This window comes from Leptodactylus fuscus, chromosome 1 (genome assembly GCF_031893055.1).
Source record: "Leptodactylus fuscus isolate aLepFus1 chromosome 1, aLepFus1.hap2, whole genome shotgun sequence".
Classification (NCBI taxonomy): domain Eukaryota; kingdom Metazoa; phylum Chordata; class Amphibia; order Anura; family Leptodactylidae; genus Leptodactylus; species Leptodactylus fuscus.
The window spans coordinates 25,433,590-25,445,602 of record NC_134265.1 but is presented as its reverse complement, the minus strand read 5'-3'; positions in this window follow the sequence as shown (position 1 = coordinate 25,445,602).

Sequence of the window (12,013 nt, the reverse complement as noted above, 5' to 3'; positions counted from 1 at the left end):
CATTTGTAATATTACCGTTTTATTATGTTATTATCTTAACTATATATTTTTCTAATTTAATATATTTTATTATTTTTTTATATTTTATATTTAATAATTTTCTTTTATAATATTATTATTATTATTATTATATTTAATATTTTTGCAATTATTATATTTATGATAATGATCATGATGATTGTTATTATTTGTTATATTACCTTTTTATTATGTTATTATCCTAACTATAGAGTTTTCATATTTAATAGATGTATAAATTTTTTTTATATTTTATCAATTTCTTTTATATATTATTATTATTATTATTATTATTATTATTATATTTAATATTTTTTACAATAATTATATTTATCATAATGATCATGATGATTGTTATCATTTGTGATATTACATTTTTATTATGTTATTATCTTAACTATACATTTTTCTAATTTAATATATTTTATTATTTTTTTAATATTTCATATTTTATTATTTTCTTTTATATATTATTATCATTACATTTAATATTTTTTACAATGATTATAGTTATGATGATTGTTATCATTTGATATTACCTTTTTATTATGTTATAAACTTAACTATATATTATTTAATATTTTTGTTATTTTTTTATATTTAATATTTATATCACTTTGTTTTATTTATTTATTATTATATTTATTTTTTGCAATTATTATTTTCATGACAATGATCATGATGATTGTTAGCATTTTTGATATTATTTGGTTTTATTATGTTATAAGCTTAGCTATCTAATATATTATTTTTTTATTTTTATATATGATTATTAAATATGATTATTTTTTTATATTTGATATATAAATATAAAATAATATATTTAATATAATTTTTACCATTATTTTTTTTAATTTTATCTTCATTTTTCAAATCAAAAAAGTTAACCAAACCCAAAAATCCCATCCCTACTCTCTGAATAATTTCGATATGATCTCCGCTATCATGGTAAGACCTCTAATCCACGGCGGAGGACGCAGTTAATAGTCCGTAGAGCAGACAGCCGGGGCTTCGAGCACATTTAATATTCGCAGAAGTGCTTCTTCTTGTACTCAATTATAACTCACTACTTGCCATCTTAATAATTTAAACCTGTCCGTCCCTAAAATTCCTAATCCGGGGGCCGCAAATGCAAATTTCGCTTTTGACAGCGTTAAATTAAAACTAAATGCTGGGTTGAGTAACCGGGCGAGTATAAAGGGCATTAATGAGGTAATTTCATTATGAAGACCCATCCAAGCCTGCCTGGAAACCAGGGGGGTGCGGGGTTAAATGGAGAGGAAAGCTGATGAGGAAATTAGGGTTCCTTCCACACTAATTAATGTTTTCGGGCATTTTGTACAGGCACCAAATTAACTGCTCCAAAGAACTTTCATTGAGAAAGAAAAAAAATTACATTGTATCCGTCCTGAGTAATTAGAAGACAGTACGAGCCGAGCACTTAATGAGCATAAAGGCGGCCATCAACTTATCCCGCCTGGTCAATGAAAACATACCATGATGGGGACCCCAGTTAGAGGCATACAATATGGAATTGTTTAGGGTCTTCTGTCTTATGGGTTGTAAACAGGTAGACCATGAATGAGGTCTTTGAGACACATGGGAGGCCTGTCTTCCCAGAAAAACAATCTCGAAGGTGAATAGACGCCGGCGGGCCCTCACAATGGCCGATGAATACTGTCTTAAGTGATTACATGATGTTGTACTGCCCCCTCTCATTGAGTTATCTTTACACTCTTTTTGTCTGCTCTAATTGGAGCTGATGAGGTGCTAATTGGTTCCTTTTTAAGAAAAAAGCGCTACTTAAGACCTGGCAAGTAGAGTAAGACAGCATGAGTGGAGTTAATGAGGGTTTAGCCATTAAAAAAAAAAAAAAAATTGCCCTCCATCTCTTTATTTTATGTGAATTGCTTCTTGAAATTTGCTTCTATGGCTGAATTATTATTATTTTTTTTAGGACATTTCAAAAATTTTATGACTTTTTGAAAAATACATTTATTTTCAATATATCGATATAGAGCAATATTTTTTTTCTCTTTTATTTCCAATGTATAGTTCATGCATATTGGTCATTGCAATGTGTTTCTATGGCTGAATTCAATTTTTTTAGGACGTTTCTAATTTTTTATGTTTTTGATTTTTTTTTTCAAAATAAATAAATAAAAATAAATTCATTTATAATTTTTTAAAAATCTACTTTTTTAAAAATGCTGATATATAATAGATATTTCCCATTGCAATTTTCTTCTATGGCTGAATTCATTTTTTTTAGGATGTTTCTAAATTTTTAAGACTTTGATTTGTTTATGTTTTTTTGAAAAATAAATGTATTTTAAATTTAAAATTTTATATTTTTTTTATCTCTGATAAATATTTCATGCATATTTCTTATGGCAACTTGTTTCTATGGCCGAAATAGATTGTTGTTATTTTGGTGTGTTTCTAAATTTTTATGTTTTTGATTTTTTTTTTTAAATAATAAATTCATTTATAGTTTTTAAAAAAATTACTATTTATTGTTTTTTTAAATCCTGATGTATAATTCATGCTTAGTGCTCATTGTTGTTTCTCTGACTGAACTTTTTTTTACTTTAGTATTTTTTAAAATTTTAAGCTTTATTTGATTTGTTTATTACAAAGATAAATAAAATTTTTAATTTAAAAATAAACATTTTTCTTTTTTATTGCTGATGTATATTTAATAGTAATTGCTTGTTGTAACTTGTTTTGATAGCAGAAAAGAGGTTATCATTTTTTAAAAACTTTATTAAAAAAAAATTTTTTTCAAAAAATCCTTTTCCTAATTTATTTTTATTGCTGATGTACATTGGATCTGAATTGCTTGTTGAAATCTTATTATATGGATGAATAATGTTTTTAAATTTTAGAATTTAAATAAGTTTTTATTTATTTTTGGGAGTAAATTTTATAAATTTTTCACTTTTTTTTTCTTTTACTTTTTTTTTTATTGCTGATGCATATTTACCCCAAAGCACAGGCAATATTTACATGGTTACCTTTGTGTGTGTGTCCTATGCTCCAACAATACAGACTCTCTTAACACCACTCCAACTTGGAGGGCCACTTCTCATTATATAAATTAAAATTAGCAACGCTGGGGCAACTTGTATTCACTTGCTAAATTTCCGTTTGCTCCGGCGCTTTGGCTTTTAAATCTGGGCTGAATGGATACATTGCAATGTTGAGCACATTTTATTTTGCTTTTTACAGGCCCATACAGATAGATAGATAGATAGATAGATAGATAGATAGATAGATAGATAGATAGATAGGAGATAGATAGATAGATAGATAGATAGATAGATAGATAGGAGATAGACAGATAGATAGATAGTATGAGATTGATAGATAGATAGATAGATAGATAGATAGATAGATAGATGATTGATAGATAGATAGATAGATAGATAGATAGATAGATAGATAGATAGATAGGAAATAGATAGATAGGAGATAGATAGATAGATAGATAGATAGATAGATAGATAGATAGATAGGAGATAGATAAATAGATAGATAGATAGATAGATAGATAGATAGATAGATTTGAATATTTTTTTAATTTAGAATTTCTAGGATTTTACCTTTATTGTACAATTTGAATATTTGAAATAATATTTTAAAATCTAAATATAATATTTGAATTTTTGATTTATTTTTTGGTCCTTAGTTAAAAGTTCAAAAACAAAAAGTTAGACCTGGCTGGAGTTTACAGCCTTACAGAACGGAGTAGTGTACATCTAATAGACTTCACCACAATCCCCTAGACAAACATCAGCTTTGTATTCCTCATGAAAGCTGGATTATACTGGCAGCGTCCATATTATTATATGTAATTATGTACTTAACCCATACCCGCTAATTATACAACAAAAGGTGCTCGGGTTAATACAGCATAGCCCATATGAGTATTGTTGTGGCTTGTGGCCTGAGCCAGTGCTGTGGGTGGCCATGAAAAGATCACCAACAGGTGAGGCAAAGCCAAGCTTGTCTTGTAGGTTAGGTCTTGTTATGTCTTTTAGACAATTTCATAAATCATCCCCATAGAGTCACCCAAGCTTTGCCGTCCCTGCTATCCCCTCCCGTTTTCTTTCTTGTATCTCGTACAATAGGATTTACATTGATGGTAAAGGAGTTATCCACCATATAAATTGGCAAACTATCCTTTGGGTGGACCATGAGACCAGAGAGGTTCTGTCCTTTGGGAACCCAACAATTGCAACCCATCTTTTAATGGAGCATACAATCCCAGGCTGTACATTTAGTAGGGATTCTTCAACTGTGTCCCATAAAATTGAATACTGCAGTATTGATAACCAACCATACTAATTATATGGTCCTATGGATAGGCCATCAATGTGTAAAGGGTGGATAACATTATAATACTGTGTTACATAGAGATTGAAGTATTGTCAACACCCTCTTATTCTTAAAGGGCCTAGATGTCACATCCTGGCCAAGTAGCCGATGGGCCAAATATGCAAGACACCAGTATTAGGACTGATGCACACAACCGAATGTCTGATGCTCCTTTCCATTCTGATGAATAAGTTCTATCCTACTCCGTATCATTGAAACAGAGCAGATTAAAAGCCTCTGTTGAGTTGAGCCCATCATGGAAGCCACTTGAATATCACTGCGAGTGTCATCCGCTGCAAAATCGACCCCCTTCCCCCCCCAATTTTGAATGGCATGCATTGGAGTTATAAATGGCTCATGGAAGGTGGGAAGACCTCTTACAAATTTTGTACGTGGTCTCAATAGCATCACATTGGGTCTAATCTAGACTTTAAGACAGACCTCACAATTCAGCCCCTAGACCACATAATACAGACCTCAGACCATACTCCGAACTTGTGAATGGCCAACCTCAAGATATTCCTCCCATGAAAATCTACAAAAATGGGGAGTGTTGTTATTATTATTCTGTGAGGTCTCTTCATACTCTAGAATATAATAGTCAGAGGACCTAGGCAAAGTTTGGGAAACTAATAAGCAGCTGATACTCAAAGCATCATGAACAGTTTTGCCCCATGTGACTGCCAAGGATCAATTACCCCCGGGGCCACTGATGTCATCCAGGAGGCTGGAAGAGCTTGGGAGAAGCATGGCAGGCTCCATGGCCCCAGAGAGGTGAGGAAAGGTGAGCATGAGCTTTTATTATTCTTCCCCCCCCAGAGTCTCTGATTATTGTACTCATGAATGGTGGATCCCAAAAAACTTGGGTTTGGCCAAATACAAAGTTTTGGGAAAACCCATAACAAACCTGATTTGTTACGAGACTGTTCCCTTCCCACCCTCCAGACCAGACCACAATATTCAGACCCCAGGTCAGAACCTCACTCTTAGTTCCTATTTTTTTAGGCCAGGCTCCTCTATGGCTTTGGGTTCTCCGTCACTTGAAGTTCTGACACTGTACACCGTCTGCGCCACATGTGAGATGGGGCTGGGAGCCAATAAGGAGCAATAAATGAGCTGGGAACGAGAAGAGGTGAATAATACTGCCCGATAATTGTTGGGTTTAAAGGATGTGTCTGAAGGAATATTTAACTTAAAAATAGGGGAATTTTAGCAAAAACAGAGATAGTTGGCAACTCCGCTCTGGGATTCAGCTTCAATAGACATCCTGGATCTGACCTTCTATCCCTTCTCCACTGTTGTGTCATGACATCATGTTTTTTTACACCTCCCCTGGGTCCTCACCTATTATGCTCTGACCCCACAGTATAATTTCACTTCTGGTTTGTACAAAACTTGTTCGATCCGAAACAATTTAGGGAACCGAGTCGCCCGAACCCGAAACAAAATCAATCTTGAGTAGGGTTGAGGGATCGGGAAAGATCGGATCCCGATCGTCGATCGAGCAAATTTCACGATTGTGATCGGCTGGAAATCGGATTTTGAAATCGATCCTGAAATCTCAAGATCGGCTCAACCCCAATCTTGAGATGTTCCCCATCTCTAATCCTAACTTAAGTGTTGGACCGGTTCAGCTCGACTACAATAAATATGGTCAAGTACGTACATTTCATTCCAGCTACACAAGGTTAATTTGATACAGGACTGGGAAGAATTGTCCCCAAAATCCTCATTGGAATCGTTCAGAAGGATGTCTCCCTTGGGCCGATGTGGATACACAATCCCTCAATAGCCCCAGACTATGTAAATGTTTATCCCCAGCAATTTGTACTTTCCATTAATATTTAAAGCAGGTCTAATCCTTCCTTTCAGCCCCATTCAGGAGCACATTGACACAGTCCCGCCATTGTCAGGAGACTAAGCATTTCCTACTTGGTTTATTGTAACTTTCTAAGGAGCTTGTTGTGTTGAAGAGTAAACATGGTAATTCCACAATGTCCTGTGCTCAGCCATTGTCCCCCAACAGGGTGTTCTGGTCATTAGACCTGAGACAATGACACCTGGGATTAAGGAAGAGAATACCTAGAAGACTAGATTCGTCGCTCATTAGATGGCTTCTATATTGACATGTCCGAATCAACATAACAATGTCTGCAATGGAGTGTTAAGAAAATGTTTTGGTTCAAACATCCATAGTGACCAACGCGACTATTATCTGGAGTAACATAAAAAAGATCCTGGGGCTAAAAAGTCCAGAACTTGCTATAGGTATGAGGGCTCCTGGCATGAAAACCTCTTATACCCACACCTGGCCCATCCTGGTACATGCTGTGAGTCACAAAGATAGGTTTAATTTGTAGGTAACAACATCTACATTAACTACGTCCAATAAGCTGAACATGATGTGTGTCCATTGAGGTCAATGTGTGTCCATTGCTGAACCTGATGTGTCCATTGAAGTCAATGTGTGTCCATTGAGGTCAAAAAGTTTATTTACCAAAATTTGGTAAGTTTTTTTATTTTTAAAGAAGTTTTTCAGGGCTAAACACCCTAGCACTTCTTCTTAGGAAAGGTCATCAATATCATATCTGTAAGGATTTGGCTCCTGCAAATCACCAATCTGCTGTTTGAAGTCACCATGGACCTTGGGGAATCAAGGCGACTTCTCAAGGCAATGACATCCATGTCCACATTGTCATGCTGCAGCTCTGTTCCACTAAAATAGGTTTGATCTGCAATACCAAGAACATCCACTATACAATGTGTAGCACTGTGATTGCAGCACTTGTCGGAATCCGTTACAAACGGCTCAACCCACCGATACTTATGGCCCATTTTAAGGGTAGGTCAATAATAAACACAGTTCCAGAAAAGCCTTTTAAGTTGGTCTTAAATTGTAGCTACATAAAAAGTTTAGCACTAAGGCATCAGACATGGAGGGCTCATCTGCAAAGTTCCTGTGCCATTGACCCATCTGCTGCATATTCCGCTAACCTTTGAGTGGAGATAGGCCCCGTTCCCACGATGTAACGCGCCGCTCATTCTGACATGTAAACATGTGTCAGAGTGAGCGCTTCAAAACAGAATCCCATTGACTTCAATGGGTTCCGTCTTACACCCGCTATACATTGAAATCAATGGGAGGCTTTTTAATCCATTGATTTCAATGTGTTACACGCGTTAAATGGAACCTATTGAAGTCAATGGTATTCTGTTTTGAAGCGCTCACTCTGACACATGTTTACTTGTCAGAATGAGCGGCGCGTTACCCCATGGGAATGGGGCCTTACTCTTTAAAAGGACGTCCACCTGTTTGGAAATCTTTTTCCAATCTACTTGGAATGCAAGCTACTAGGTCCAAAAAAATCACACACAGAAACAAACAAAATTGTGTAGGATTCTTCATATCCTTGCACTGACCATCCTCAATCATCCAAACACCCATGTCCTCATAAAAAATTTGGCACAGATTCACCACCAAAATTCTAATAAATCCTGATGATGAGGACATTGTGCCATTACACAGTGGTCCAAAGGTCACATAGAATAGTAGATGGTGGATAAAGGAATAGTCTTGGATTAGCATGTAGGATTGAGTGATCGGGATCGGGAAAGATCAGATCCCGATCGGCGATCGAGCAAATTTCGTATCAAGATTGGCTGGAAAATGCTCGAAAATCGGATTTTGAAATCTCAAGATCTGCTCAACCCTACTGTATATATTTAGGGATGAGCAATCGGGATCAGGAAAGATCAGAACCCGATCGGCGATTGAACAAATTTCACAATCGGGATCGGCTGGAAAATGATCGGAAATCAGATTTTAAAATCGATCCTGGAATCTGAAGATCGGCTCAACCCTACTGGCATGTCATAAAAGATGGATCATGAGGCCAAGCATGGCAGAAGAGCAGAAGATTGGATTTTCTGTAGAGCATTCATAGCAGCAGAAAAATGGTGATCATCGGAGCATTGCGCAGAGTGGGCATTGGGGTATTGGGCATGAAGACAAAACCATTGGATTCAGACTGTGGTCGAGTGAAGGTCAGCAAGGAGCAACTAAACTAAGGGAGAGGTGCAGCATGAAGCTCTTGGACTGCAAAATTTGTAATTTGGCCACCAACAATACCTGCCATGTCTTATTCATAACACTGGTATCTATGTGGTATAGAAGCCTTCAGGCATCCTCTAGTACCAGGACCCGAGTCCTACTGCTTTCCTTGCACCCCTTCTGGCTATGTCCCCGAGCAAAGTTAACCAGTATGCAAGTTCTTGAGCAAGTCAAGAGGTAAAGACAGAGAAGTCAACTAGCAAATTTTGCTAGGTTGACCACAATCTTTCCAGACTCTACCATCAACATCCATTCCAAGCCAGACCAGTAGTGGATGATCTTCTCGCTAAACAATAGATTAGACATGTTGAAATTCAATATTACCGATACGTCTCAGAAAAAGTTGGAAGATCCCCTAAAAACATGTTAGAAAATTGGCCATTCCCACTGATATTGGTGGGCTCAGACTACTTTAATGGGGTTTTCCCAATACTTATCCAGCTTGATTACATGGGTTACTATCACTGGCACTCCAGGAATGGAGCAGTAGTGCACATGTGTGACCATGGTTTCATTCATTTCTATGGGACTTCTGGAAAAACAACCCTATAATTTCAATGGAAATAATAGGATCGGAGGTCACGCACGTGCACGTGGGGCACTTATGGACCTCCACTCTTACAAATATTGGGATCTGACAATAGGGGGTAAGTGTTAGTGGTGGAAGAACCACATCTAATGTGTATGGCCAATTCTTGCCTAGGATCTGTGACAATAAACCAAAAATAAGTTTCCTGATGATTTTTGGCTACTAACTCAAGGTCAACTGTAGTTGTAGACATTAATATGTGTGAACACTGGGGTGTGTGGCCAAATTGTATTTTCTGGTTGAAATATATATGGACGTTAGGATGACATCCCATAGAGCACGGCTCATTAACGATTCACAATGAGAAGCAGCTAACCCTAAATAGACAATAGATTAATCCCTGACAATATCATTAGAGACAAGGGAGATAAACCAGTAGTGCGGGTATTTACTGAAGTTCCAAGAGGCCACATATTACTGCCCTGTTGGTTTTATGGTCCATTACTTCAGAAATCCCATTGACTACAGATCCAATTATCTGGTATCAGTCCGGATCTGTAAGGTTTTCTTATATATTGCAGCTAGAAATGAGCAAAAATGTTATTTCTAGGTCTTTTAGGGCTCGCATAATGTATTGGCGAGACCATCATGTAAACCATGTAACCAACACAGCAAAAAACAAAAATAGGACAATACCTATTCCTACGTGGGGTACGTTACTGTACTATAACTCTTGACGGTTGAGTCAGAAAGCACTTAAAAGTAACAAATACAGTAACTGGTTCACTTGTCTGGAATACTGTGACTTTGGTGGTGTTCCAGCGGGGAGGGAGCCTCCCTCTCCTCTCATATGTATGTATTCATAAACATGTGCAAGGGTTATAGGTAGGTGTGAAAAATGCTACAAAGGGAAATGCTTCAAAAAAATGTGAAGCAAATGAAGAAAAGAAATTCCATCAGTTTCATCAGTTCTTCTCAATACTTGAGGACAGTTTTTGGCAGAACTGGGCAGGAAGGTTGTTCCCGCCATATTGGATAATTAAGCACAGATCTTCTGTGGATGTAGGCTTGCTCCAATCCGTCTGTCTCTTCATGTCATCCTAGATAGACCGGATGGTGTTGCGAGCAGGGCTATATCTGTGGGGGCCATATTATCATTTCCAGGACTCCTCCTCCAAAGGGCAAAGGTCACACTAAATATTGATGGGATTTACACTTCTTTTTTGGGGAGCTTGACAACTCTGCTCCTCTCCTTCTCCACTAGAACCAAACTGGAGTCCTTTTTTTCCTTTTGTAGGTACCTCAGAGCTCCCTGGAGCCAATAGACCAGCTCCCCCTAATGGATTGGGGGAGTAACTGCCATACAATACTCTAATAAGAATTCACAGGACAGGCCTGGATCTTACTGTTATTTCTATGGGTAGTTGGACCTAGATGTAGTAGAGTATTTGATAAGTTTAGTAAGGGAACAGGTTAGAAAGGGTGTGGGGCATTCAGCAAAATAACATCCTGGCTCTTGACAAGTCCTGCAATATTTTCAATCCCAAAGGATACTGACTAGAGATGAGCGAACAGTAAAATGTTCGAGTTTCGATATTCGTTTTGAGTAGCCCCTCAATATTCGACTACTCGAATCGAATATTGAACCCTATTATAGTCTATGGGGGGAAAATGCTCATTTCAGGGGTAGGCAACGTTCGATCAAATTACACTTACCAAGTCCACGAGTGAGGGTCGGGCTCGATCCTCCGAGCAGTCTTCTCCATGCAGCGTCCCCGCGGCATCTTCCGGCTCTGAATTCAGTCTGCCAGGCATCGGGCCTGGCCAGAGCCGACTGCGCATGCCCGCACTACAAGCGGACATGCGCAGTCGGCTCTGCCCAGGCCCGATGCCTGGCAGAGTGAATTCAGAGCCGGAAGACGCCGCGGGGATGCTGCACGGAGAAGACTTCTAAAGGTAGGAGAAGAACGAGTGATTATGAAGATAATCTTGTTTCCCTTAGTCCCAACAGTGGCACAATGTGGGGTATTTCTGCCCCTGTGTGCTGGTAGGACAGGCGGATATTTAATTAGCCAATAAGATGCGTGGCAGGCCCTATAAGAGGGCACAAGAACCTCCCCTCTGCGTGTAAATACAAAAGTACCTCCAAAATATTTATATACAGCCTTTAGACATAAGATATGATTCCCAGGGTGGGAAATCTTGTGCCGCTGTTGGGACTAAGGGAAACAAGATTATCTTCATAATCACTCGTTCCCTATCGTCCTCAACAGCGGCACAATGTGGGGATATAGCAAGCAGGTCCCCAAGATGAGTGGGATTAACCCATAACCGAACTTAAAACGGTATGGGCAAAGGCAGTGGAGTCTGCCACCTGGTCCTTCAGGCGATAATGCCGGATGAAGGTAGATTCCGACGCCCAGGAGGCCGCTGCACATATTTGATCCACCGGCAAGGCACTTTTTTCTGCCCGAGAGGTGGACACTGCCCTGGTTGAGTGGGCATGAAGAAATGCTGGAGCCGACAAACCTTGGGTGGTATAGGCGATTTTAATAGTCTCGGTAACCCACCGGGATATTGTGGCTTTAGCGGCTTTGGCGCCCTTGTTTCTCCCAGTGTAGCTGACCAACAGGTTTTCAGTTCGCCTAAAAGGGCGAGTGCGCTGTAAGTAAATCTGTAGGCATCTGACCACATCCAGTTTGTGCCATCTTTCTTCTTCAGCAGAAGAAGGGAAAAAATACCAGAAGGGAGATTATCTGGTTTCTGTTTACAGCGGATGGAACCTTGGGACGAAAACCCGGGAGGAACCTAAGCTGCACATGGTCAGAAAAAAAGGTGGTATATGGCTCCTCAGCGGACAAGGCTTGCAGTTCACCAACCCGTTTGGCAGTTGTTACTGCCAATAGTAGCGCCATCTTGCCGGTTAGAGACTTGAGGGAGATTTCCTCCAAAGGTTCAAATGGATCAACACATAG